General features: G+C 37.4%; 1 pseudogene; it reads right to left on the reverse strand.

Annotated features, from left to right (window-relative positions):
• The window catches only part of LOC122792372, a 49,762-nt pseudogene extending 44,282 nt beyond the window's left edge, over positions 1-5,480 (reverse strand).
• Positions 5,481-11,805: the final 6,325 nt, after the last annotated feature.

The raw sequence follows: 11,805 nt of genomic DNA on the forward strand, positions 1-11,805 counted from the left end.
CTCAGGAATTATTGATAAACTTACCAGACTAGGCATCAACCCCAATATCACTAGATGGGTTGCAAATTGGCTCACAGAATACAGTGTAAAAGTAGCGGACTCCAAGTCAGACTGCCGACCAGTCACGAGTGGAGTCCCACAGGGATTGGACCTGGGTCCTCTCCTGTTCAGCATCTACTTCTCAGAAGTCCAGACCAACACAAAGGGACTCTAGCAGACCAAGTTTGCAGATGACTGCAAGCTAGGAGCCATTATTAACTCCCCAGGTGATGCAGACATCCTACAGATAGGCCTCACTGAGACCAATGACTGGTGTCAAAACCATGGCCTTAAGCTTAATGCCAAAAAATTCCCTTTTGTAAAACTCAGTTCCCACTAATTAACACATTGATGGAAGAAGGCATTATAAGAGATCTGGGGACGCAGGTTGATAGCAACCTCTCCTTCAACCACCAAATTGCCACTGTTGTCAGAAAGTCCTTCTATGTGGCACATCTCATTACCAAGGGTTTTGCATCCAGGAAGAAAGAGGTCATTGTCTCTCTCTTCTCCTCCCTCATTAGACCAATCATCGAGTATAATGCCCCATTTAGAATGTACCTCACTAGATACCTGCAACAGCTGGAGAGGCCACAGAAGTACCTCACGAAGAGGATCATAGGCATTAAACACATGTCCTACATGGACAGACTCAAAAGACTCCAGCTATTTTCTGTCTCATATCGCCTACTTAGAGGTGATCTCTGCTTGACTTACAAAGCCATGTCTGACCCAGCTCTGTTAGAAATGCTACATCTTAAGAAATCCCAATCCCTCCACACCACACACTCCAGGGACCTCAACCTCATTACCACAATCAACAGAACATGCTGGAGGGACAGATTCCTCACCCAGAGACTAGCCATGCTCTGCAATAGACTTCCCATACATGTAAAGCAGAGCACCTCACTGACCCTCTTCAAGAGAAATCTTGATGACTGGATGGGTAATAGAAAGTTCACCCTGGGGATCACGCCAGTGGCTCTACTTGATAGAGGCACTGGGAACTAATGTCGGGCGGCACGACGCCAGGGCACTTCTATGGGCTAGGCTTGTAAAGGCTCCAGGGCCATTAGCCTAGTACACACCTATGAACCTATATATATATATATATATATATATATATATATATATATATATATATATATATATATATATATATCATCTTCCCATTAGGGTCGCCACAGCAGATCATCTCTTTCCATTTCTTCCTATCCTCTGCATCTTGCTCTGTCACACCAACCGCCTGCATGTCCTCTCTCACCACGTCCATAAACCTTATCTTAGGCCTTCCTCTTTTCCTCTTACCTGGCAGCTCCATCCTTAGCATCTTTTTCCCATCATCCCTCCTCGGCACATGTCCAAACCAACGCAATCTCGTCTCTCTTGCTTTGTCTCCAAACTGTCCAACATGAGCTGACCCTCTAATATACTGATTCCTAATCCTATCCATCCTAGTCACACTGAGTGCAAATCTTAACATCTTTAACTCTGCCACATCCAGCTCTGACTCCTGCCTTTTTGTCAATGCCACTGTCTCCAACCCATATAACATAGCTGGTCTCACTACTGTCTTGTAGACTTTCCCTTTCACTCTTACTGGTACCCGTCTGTCACAAATCACTCCTGACATTCTTCTCCACCCATTCCACCCTGCCTGTACTCTCTTCTTCACCTCTCTTTCACATTCACCATTACTCTGAACTGTTGAACCCAAGTACTTAAACTCGTCCACCTTTACCAACTCTACTCCCTGCATCCTCACCATTCCTCTACCCTCCCTCTCATTTACACACATATATTCTGTCTTAGCCCTGCTGACCTTCATTCCTCTGCTTTCTAGAGCATATCTCCACCTCTCCAGAGTCTCCTCAACCTGATTCCTACTCTCACTACAGATCACAATGTCATCTGCAAACATCATAGTCCACGGGGCCTCCTGTCTGATCTCATCTGTCAACCTGTCCATCACCACTGCAAATAAGAAAGGACTCAGAGCTGATCCTTGATGTAATCCCACCTCCACCTTAAACGGATCTGTCATTCCCACTGCAGTCCTCACCACTGTCACACTACCCTTGTACATATCCTGTACCACTCTTACATACTTCTCTGCCACTCCCAACTTCCTCATACAATACCACAACTCTTCTCTAGGCACCCTGTCATATGCTTTCTCCAAGTCTACAAAGACACAATGCAACTCCTTCTGACCTTCTCTGTATTTCTCCAATAACACTCTCAGAGCAAACATTGCATCTGTAGTGCTCTTTCCTGGCATGAAACCATACTGCTGATCACTAATCATCACCTCCCTTCTTAACCTAGCTTCTACTACTCTCTCCCATAACTTCAAGCTGTGACTGATCAATTTTATCCCTCTGTAGTTACTGCAGCTCTGCACATCACTCTTATTCTTAAAGATAGGTACCAAAACACTTTTTCTCCACTCCTCAGGCATCCTCTGACTTTCCAAAATTTCATTAAACAATGTAGTTAAAAATTCCACTGCCATTTCTCCTAAGCACCTCCATGCTTCCATTGGGATGTCATCTGGGCCAACAGCCTTTCCATTCTTCATCTTCTTCATAGCTGTCCTTACTTCCTCCTTGCTAATCTGTTTCACTTCCTGATTCACTATCCCCACATCATCCAACCTTCTCTCTCTCTCATTCTCTTCATTCATCAGCCTCTCAAAATACTCTTTCCATCTACTCAACACACTCTCCTCTCTTGTGAGTACCTTTCCCTCACTATCCTTTATCACCCTTACTTGCTGCACATCTTTCCCAGCTCTGTCCCTCTGTCTAGCCAATCGGTACAGGTCCTTTTCTCCCTCTTTAGTGTCCAATCTCTCATACAACTCTCCATAAGCCTTATCCTTAGCTTTCGCCACCTCTCTCTTTGCCATGGGCCTCATCTCCTTATACTCATGTCTACTTTCTTCATCTCTTTGACAATCCCACTTCTTCTTCACCAGCCTCTTCCTCTGTATACTCTCCTGTACTTCCTCATTCCACCACCAAGTCTCCTTGTCCTCCTTCCTCTGTCCAGATGTCACACCAAGCACCTTTCTAGCAGTCTCCCTTACTAGTTCTGCTGTAGTTTCCCAGTTATTCGGTAACTCTCCACTGCCTCCCAGTGCCTGTCTTAACTCTTCCTTAAACTCCACTTCACAATCACCCTTTTTTAACTTCCACCATTTAATCCTAGACACTGCTTTCACACTCCTCCTCCTCTTCTTGATCACCAACGTCATCCTACAGACCACCATTCTATGCTGCTTAACTACACTTTCCCCTGCCACCACTTTACAGTCTCCAATCTCCTTCAGACTGGCCCTCCTACATAGGATATAATCCACCTGTGTGCATCTTCCTCCACTCTTGTACATCATCCTATACTCTTCCCTCTTCTTAAAATACGTATTCACCACAGCCATGTCCTTCCTTTTCGCAAAATCCACAATCATCTGACCTTCTGCATTCCTCTCCTTAACACCATACCTACCCATCACTTCCTGATCCCCTCTGTTCACTTCACCAACATGCCCATTAAAGTCCACTCCAATCACTAGTCTCTCACCATTGGGTACACTCACCACAACTTCATCCAACTCACTCCAAAATTTCTCTTTCTTATTCATCGCACACCCAGCTTGTGGAGCATATGCACTAACAACATTCATCATTACACCATCAGTTTCGAGCTTCATAAACATCACTCTGTCAGACAGTCTCTTCACGTCTAAAACACTCTTGGCATATTGTTCCTTTAGTATAACCCCTACCCCATTTCTCCTGCCATCCACACCATGATAGAACAATTTGAACCCGTTTCCTAAACACCTGGCCTTACTTCCCTTCCATCTGGTCTCTTGCACACACAATATATCAACCTTCCTTCTCTCCATCATATCAGCTAGCTCTCTTCCTATACCAGTCATACTGCCAACATTCAAAGTTCCTACCCTCACTGCTACACTCCTAACCTTCCTCCTCTCTTCCTGCCTTCGAGCATGCCTTCGCCTTCCTCTTCTCCTTCGGCCAACAGTAGCCCAATTTCCGTCAGCACCCTGTTGGCTAACAGTATATAATATATATACACATATGTATATATATACACACATATATATATATATATATATATATATATATATATATATATATATAAGTACATGTGATTGTAGGCCAAACCATTAAATCCCTGCTGACAAGCGACCTCAACCAAATACCACCCTTCCCTTTTGAATCCCTGTTAAAATTAATCCAAAGCAATGAAACCTAAAAAATGAGTGTCAAACAAAGCACATGACAGAAAACAATGAAATATTCTACCAAACATTTTGCAGGTGAACTATACTGCTTGTCTGTCTTGCTTGTCTATACTAATTGCATGGGTAGGCAACTGCACAGGTATCTGCAGACCTTAGAATTATGCTGTTTCCTGTTACTACATTTTATTTTGATGTCCAAGACATAACTAGTGCTTTGACAAAAATGTGTTCATATATTACCTCTCAATTTCTTTGTTCAAGAATTCTGGACAAAACCAAACATAAAGAGGGGACAAAAGGCCAGTATTAAGGAGAATGTTTAAATATTGCTCTTATAAACTTATAACATTAAAATGACAAGTATTGCATTTTCTGAAGAATCTAAAATCTGAAACTTAAATGTCTGTTATTATTACTAATGACTGCAATCCTCGATGATTTGCTGGAAAAAACACAAATTTTATGAGGAACAGGCCAAAGATATGAGGCAAAAATTTGGAGCTTCTATAAAATTCTGAACGGTTAAGTAAGTGATATGCTTCACATCCAATAGATTTTGAAACCTCGACTTCACAATACAGAAGTCAATGTGTTGGGCTTCAAATATAATGCTCATAAAGCATGTTCTGCATAAACCACTTTCCAATTAATATATATTTTTTATTTTTTTAGTAAAGAATTATTGATTTCTAAACAAGTTATAAATTATTGATTACTTTGAAGTATCAACTGAGATTGGCTACAGCTCAGTTTTTTTTCTTGGTTTTAAGGAGACTCACAGCCAGCAACTTCTATGCCCAAGAAGTGTTACTTTTCCCTGTGGATTAATGTTTTTCCTTACTCTGTAAGGGTGAAAATATTTTGCACCTCACCACAAGGATCTGTTTCTGATATATATACTGATCATATGCAGAAACCACACAGAAATTTTCCATTCCTTTTATTATTTGCCACTGGTGTTTACAGCTTATTTTAAAAACTACTACCTTTTCTAAATTTAAATTTTTGAACTTCTCCTACTAGCCCCCACAGCTGGGTATGTGCTCTCAAATATTCCAGTTTCTAAGAATAATGTCTCACCTGCTTTTGACAGTGGAATAACCCAACACCGTTTTACAATAGTTATCTCTTTTTTTGTCTTTTCACTGTAATGGTTAATGTCCATGGGGGGATCATCTGTGCTCTTATTATCTCCTTACTGATCCCATCTGTAATGTAATAAGGATATCCACAGTTTTCAAACATTATTTATATTATTTTTTAAAAGAATTCAAACTCCTTATTTCTAGTTGTAAATTTAGGAAACATCATTAATGAACTTTTGACAATATTCTTTAGCCATCATGGGTAAAAACTACTGAAATGTAAAAAGTTATTACTTGTCACTTATTTACTGTTTACCTTATAAATTATCCTCCTTTTAGTTCATTCGTTATCTAAGTGCACATTTAGAAGATGTATATTTCCTCTTCATAATTTAATTGGCATTTAAAAAACAGATTAAGCATTTATATATTCTGGTATCTCATGTTTATCCCTCGCCCCCCCTGATAAAAAATAAGTTGTCAGTGTAATGACAATAAAATTCTTTGCATTTGGCATACTTAAGTAACACTGTTATTCTGTCTTCTGTTAACCTCTGTACTTTCCTGAGACATTTCTTAATGTTACAATTATTTCTTCAGGAGGAATGACAAAATAAGGTGATTTAACATCTTTTGTAACTAACAATGCTGTGGGATTTGTATTAATATTCTTTATTCTGTATCAAAACTGAAAATAGTCTTTTTATAAAAATTACTTTTTTACTACTAGATTTAATTGTTGTTCAACAAAGATAGCTAGAGGTGCGTTTTTCAAACAAGCAGCACTGACTATATAGGTCTAAATGGAGGTAATGACACATCAAGATGTAACTTTGGAATTCACAAAGATATCACTATTCTAACATTTGTTACTTAAAAAAATCAAACGTCACCACTAATCTTACCATTACTATATAATTCTTTAATCACTACATCAAAACTCTTAAAAATCAGTAAAATATCAGTGGCTTCTTTTTAATATGCACTTATTGCTTGAATGTAATCAATATTTTTCATTATAACTAATACCACATCCTTATCATCTTTTATATATGTGACATGCTTATTTTAAGCTTGTCCAAAATCTTTCTCTTCCTTCTAACAGGTTTCAGTAATGCAGCCCAGTTTTCATGATCACAAGTAGTTTCAAACACATTTAGAATTGTGAGCATAATAAGACAAAAGCCATTAACCCCCCTTAAACCATTAATGTCTTTATTTGTTAACAGTGCACCATTTTTGGTCAGATAATCCAGGTTCAGTTCTCTCATATACGTCTTTAAGGATGTCAACATCTGCTCTTTTATTTGTCATAGATGTTAAAATTTATTTGGCATAAAAAGTTCATCTAGAGAAAAGTTGTAGTTAGTAGCATTTACAATACAAAATAACCTGTTGTCCACTACCATTTCTGTTTCCTTTTATAACACCGTGTCCTGACTCAGTGCTGTCTCAATGCCTTCCCATTAGTTGTTTGTCTGGAAAATGTTATCTGCTTCCTTTCCGAATGAAACACTGCTGTCTGTACTTCTCTGTGACACGAGCACAGTGGTTCCCATTCTTTTCTACTTTCTGATGTAATCTTTTTACTTCCTTTTCTATTCCAGACCTTGTTGAAAGCTTTTTTGCATCTTTTTCTGCCAGCCTTGGTGGGTGTCTTGAAAGCTGCTGTTGTTTTGTCTGTTCTGATTGATTCTTGCTTCTGTCTAAAAATGTCATGAGTCCTGGAATCACTGGTTGCCCACTATGAGTTATATGCTTCTGAATGGCTTACAGTTCGTATTTCCTTAACCAAATAAGAAGTATTCTGTCTATATTCCTCCAAATCTGTTTATATTCCTTTGTTTAATCACATCTTATTTTTTTTTTTACTTTTGATATTCTTGCTTCCAACTTATCTTTTTGTTTGTTGAAGTATTTCAGCACCATTATCTTTTTATATACTATACTATCTCAGTTAACTTACTTCAGTTCTCTTATATGTGCAACAACACTGTGTGTACAAATCCTCAAGCATTTAATATTTATGTTGTGAAACAAATCTGCAAGATCTTTATAAAATTGACTTTATTGCTGTTCCAGTTGGGAAACATATGATTCTGGGTCTCTTTGGCGCCCTCTAGTTAGTGATGTAATAGTCAAAGAACAAGTTGACTCGTATCACATTTGTATATTTTATACTTTTCTCAGTCTTAAAACAGGTCATCCACATTCAAACTGGCAGCCAATTCCAGTGAGCCAAAAGGATTGCTTGCTACTGAGAATATTAAATAACACACTTACTTCTTAGGTAGTTACCAGATATGCAGTCCAACAGTCCATTAAGGTGCCTAGTCCAATTTCTCAGATAGCCTAAATCTCTGGTTAAGTGGCTTGCTCAAGGTCACACAGCAGGCAAATTAAGTCTTTAGAAGCCAAACCCTGGACTATAGGAAGTAATTCCAATTTTTATTGAGTGTTTTAACAATAGATACGCTGTCTTTGTTAAATACGGTGATAAATGAAAACCTCCCTTTCTCATTCTTTTTCTTTCACTTCATTGTTTGTATGATGGGAAATGTCTACATTAATACAAATGTTATTTGTTCCAGTTTGCTGATTTAAAATAGGTTTAAACAACTCATTTTGCCCTTTGAAAATAACCTCATTATGAACATTATCTAAAAGGGTGTTAGGGCAGCCTCTTTTCCTAAACATATCAAGCATAAAATCTATTTCAGTTAAAAAATCAACTTCATGAGAAACTATCCTACCCGTTCTCACTAGCTGACCTTTAACTACAGCTCTCTTTTGATAAAATGGGTGACAAATAGTATATTCCAGATATGAATTTGAGAAGGTAGGCTTTCTAAAACTCCTAGAACCTAATTTTTTCTCCATAGGGTCAATGAAATTTTCCACATCAAGATAATACATTCTTTCATTGCTAAATGTGTGAATAAACTGGAGAAATCCAGTGGTACTATTGATATAACTCAACACTTCTTCTAACATTTTATCAGAGCCATTAAACACCAAAAACAAGTCATCCAGGTACCTCGTGTAATATCTAATATATGTTATAAATCTGCTTTATAAAATAAATTCAGATTCCCAGTATGATATAACATAATTGGTATAGGTAGGCACTCAGGCTGCCCCCATGGCAACACCAACTACCTGTCTGAAATATTGACCCTCAAAGAAAATAAAGTTATTAAACAGAATAACTTCCATTAAAGTAGTAATAAGGTTGATACGGTCCTGCTCCTATTTATTAACTTTAAGTAACTGTGTTTCCAGTCATTTTAGTCCCACATCATGTGGTATAACTGAAAATAGGTTTTTAACATCTATAATAACAAAAAACATGTTACTGTTACCGTTATCATAACCTCAACATTATGCAGGTGGGTTAAAAAATCCCAAGAGTCCTTACAAATATATTTAAGTTCTTTAAAACCATCCTTCAGATAAAAGTCAACTAATTTGGCCATAAAAAAAGTTTTAGATCTCTTTCCATCCATAATAGACCTAAAAGGAGTTGACATAAATCTTTATGGATTTTAGGAATCACAAAGATACTTGCAATAACTGGATACTCATTTTTCATTTAGTCATATTCCTCCAAGTTAATCTAACTTCATACAACATATTATCAAGCATATTGTCAATTTTCAAATATGCAATATGAATTTCATTTATGGAAACCATATTCATATGATTACAATAATCTACCTTCTCCATAATAACCATACCATAATAACCATACCATTACCTTTATCGGGTTTCATTACCCAAATGTTTTTGCCATTTGTAATGTCCTGCAATAGGGCTTTTTCTTCTACAGTTAAATTGTCAGGTACACACCTTACATTATCTTTAACTTTGTTTGTGTCTTTCAGCTTTTCCCAGTTAGGGGTTGCCACAGCGGAACTCCGGTCCGCTAATGATTGGCAGTTGATTTTTTACGCACCAGCTTGCCAGGCCTGACGCACAACCTTCAAAGAAGGTACGTTAACTAACTGCCTAAAATCCAGATCACATGCCTTTTCAAAAATATGAACTAGATTGTGCATGGGAGGATTAAGAGTACTTGTTTTTTTTTAAACATCGAGAATGTGAGTAATCGGGCTTGTTACTAGAGTTGAACCATTGAAAGAGGCCATTGAAACATTAAGAATGCCACTGCTAGGGTATATCCAACTATTTCTCTTATAGTATTTTAGCTTTTTTGTGATGTACTGCCAATTGGTGGTGCTGCGGTAGCATTGTCGCCTCACAGTAAGACGCTGTCCGGTTCGATTCTCAGCTAGAGGGTCTTCTGCGTGGAGACATGCGTGAATGGGCATACCTTCGTTGAAGGTTGTGCATCAGGCCTGGCAAGCCGGTATGTAAAAATCAACTGCCAATCATTAGCTGACCGGAGTTCCACTGTGGCGACCCCCTAACCGGGAAAAGCCGAAAGACACAAACAAAACTGCCAATATTATTTACTGATAAATGTACCCCCAGTTGTTTTAAAGGACAGGAAATGTAATGCTTGCTGTTTTTTTTAATTTTAGCCTGATATGTGAGTGTTAGGTGTTTGCCTTAGGAATCTTGGAATACATTTTTGTATGGAGTATATGGCTGCCATCATTTGGTATACTCTAGTATTACAACTGCGAGAAGGTTGATGTCAGTAGTTTTATATGTGAGAAAGTAAAACATTTTATGACTGAAGTTTGCTGCCATCACTTCTCTGTATGGTTATATAGTTGTTGATAGTAATGAAAGTGAGAATTAATGCTTTTATTTTATTTTATTTTTTATGTGTAATTTCAGACTTTTTATTTTGCATGTAAGGATTTCCTAAGCTAGTTGATATGTGAAGTCTTTGACTTCACATTATATTTGTTGATTATTGCCAGCAGGTAAATTTTGATTGCTGCAGATATATGGTTGGTTGCTGTGAAATAATGTGGGTGAGGCAACCCCTTTTTATTGAGATTTTTGCAGTGTTTGTATTGTCTGAAGAAGTGCCAGGAGGCACGAAAGCACTCACTAGTTTGTACCTGAATAAAAGTTTTGTCTTTTATTTAATATCAAGAGAGCCATGTTTGTTTACTCCCAGTTTGGACTTTTGTTGCTGCATTTTGCTTTTTTTGGGAGAGCTTCAACCCCAGCTGCTTTTGGATTTGTGTTTTGTACTTATTATTACTTTAATGGAAGTTATTTTGTTTAATAACTTTATTTTCCGAGGGTCAATATTTCAGACAGGTAGTTGGTGTTGCCATGGGGCAGACTGAGTGCCTACCTATGCCAATTATGTTATATCATACTGGGAATCTGAATTTATTTTCAAAAGCAGATTGACAACATATATTAGATATTATACCAGGTACCTGGATGACTTGTTTTTGGTGTGGACTGGCTCTGATAAAATGTTAGAAGAATTTTTGAGTTATATCGATAGTACCACTGTATTTCTCCAATTTATTCACACATTTAGCAATGAAAGAATTTATTATCTTGATTTTGGAAAATTTCATTGACCCTATGGAGAAAAAATTAGGTTCTAGGATTTTTAGAAAGCCTACCTTCTCAAATTCATATCTGGAATGCTAAATCCACGAACAGTGCAGCAACCAGGAAACCCAGAACAGGAACAAAAGCACAAGGAGTGCTGTTCGTAAAAAGACGCCTCTGTGTCTTGGGAATTCACCTCTACAACGGCACCACACCAGTCCAGTACTCCTTCTGTCTTATAAACGAATTCACGAATAAAAAGTGTAAAAAAAGAATTTATTATAACCAAAAAGAACGCCAAAACTGGTTAAGCGCTTTCACTTGATAACAACAAGCTTCATCAGAACACCATATTAAATTAAACAACTGTTTAAATAACATTTTTGGCGCCAATTTGATAAGAATTCTAAAGAATCTTAAAGAAATACACACTTGTAACAATTAATAAAACATTAGTAAAAAATATATGAACAAATAGATAGATAAATAAATAAAGCCAACACAGATATATGCATGATTTACACATTAATAATGTTGTTCAATTATTAAGATATTTGTTCATTTTAAAGCCAAGTAAGGTTTAATAGATATGGTATCATTCAAACCTGGTGTAACTGAGGCATCCGTATAGATTTGCCACCATAATTCTTTGTAAAGTAGCAAGCTATTAAAATCACCTCCTCTACTATTAATTTGCACCATATCCACTATACCAAAATTGAAAAAATGATTTTCACCATACTGCTTAATATGCCTATACAGAGCATTTTTTTCATCCTTTTTTCTAATGCTGTAAAGATGAGAATAAATACACTTGTTTAAACTCCTTTGGGTCTTACCTATGTAGAACCCTGAACAAGTCCTGCAGATCGCAATATAAACCACCATTTTAGTAAGACAATTACCCCCACAAAA

This window comes from Protopterus annectens, chromosome 1.part2, assembly GCF_019279795.1.
Source record: "Protopterus annectens isolate FY-2018-M chromosome 1.part2, PAN1.0, whole genome shotgun sequence".
NCBI lineage: Eukaryota > Metazoa > Chordata > Ceratodontiformes > Protopteridae > Protopterus > Protopterus annectens.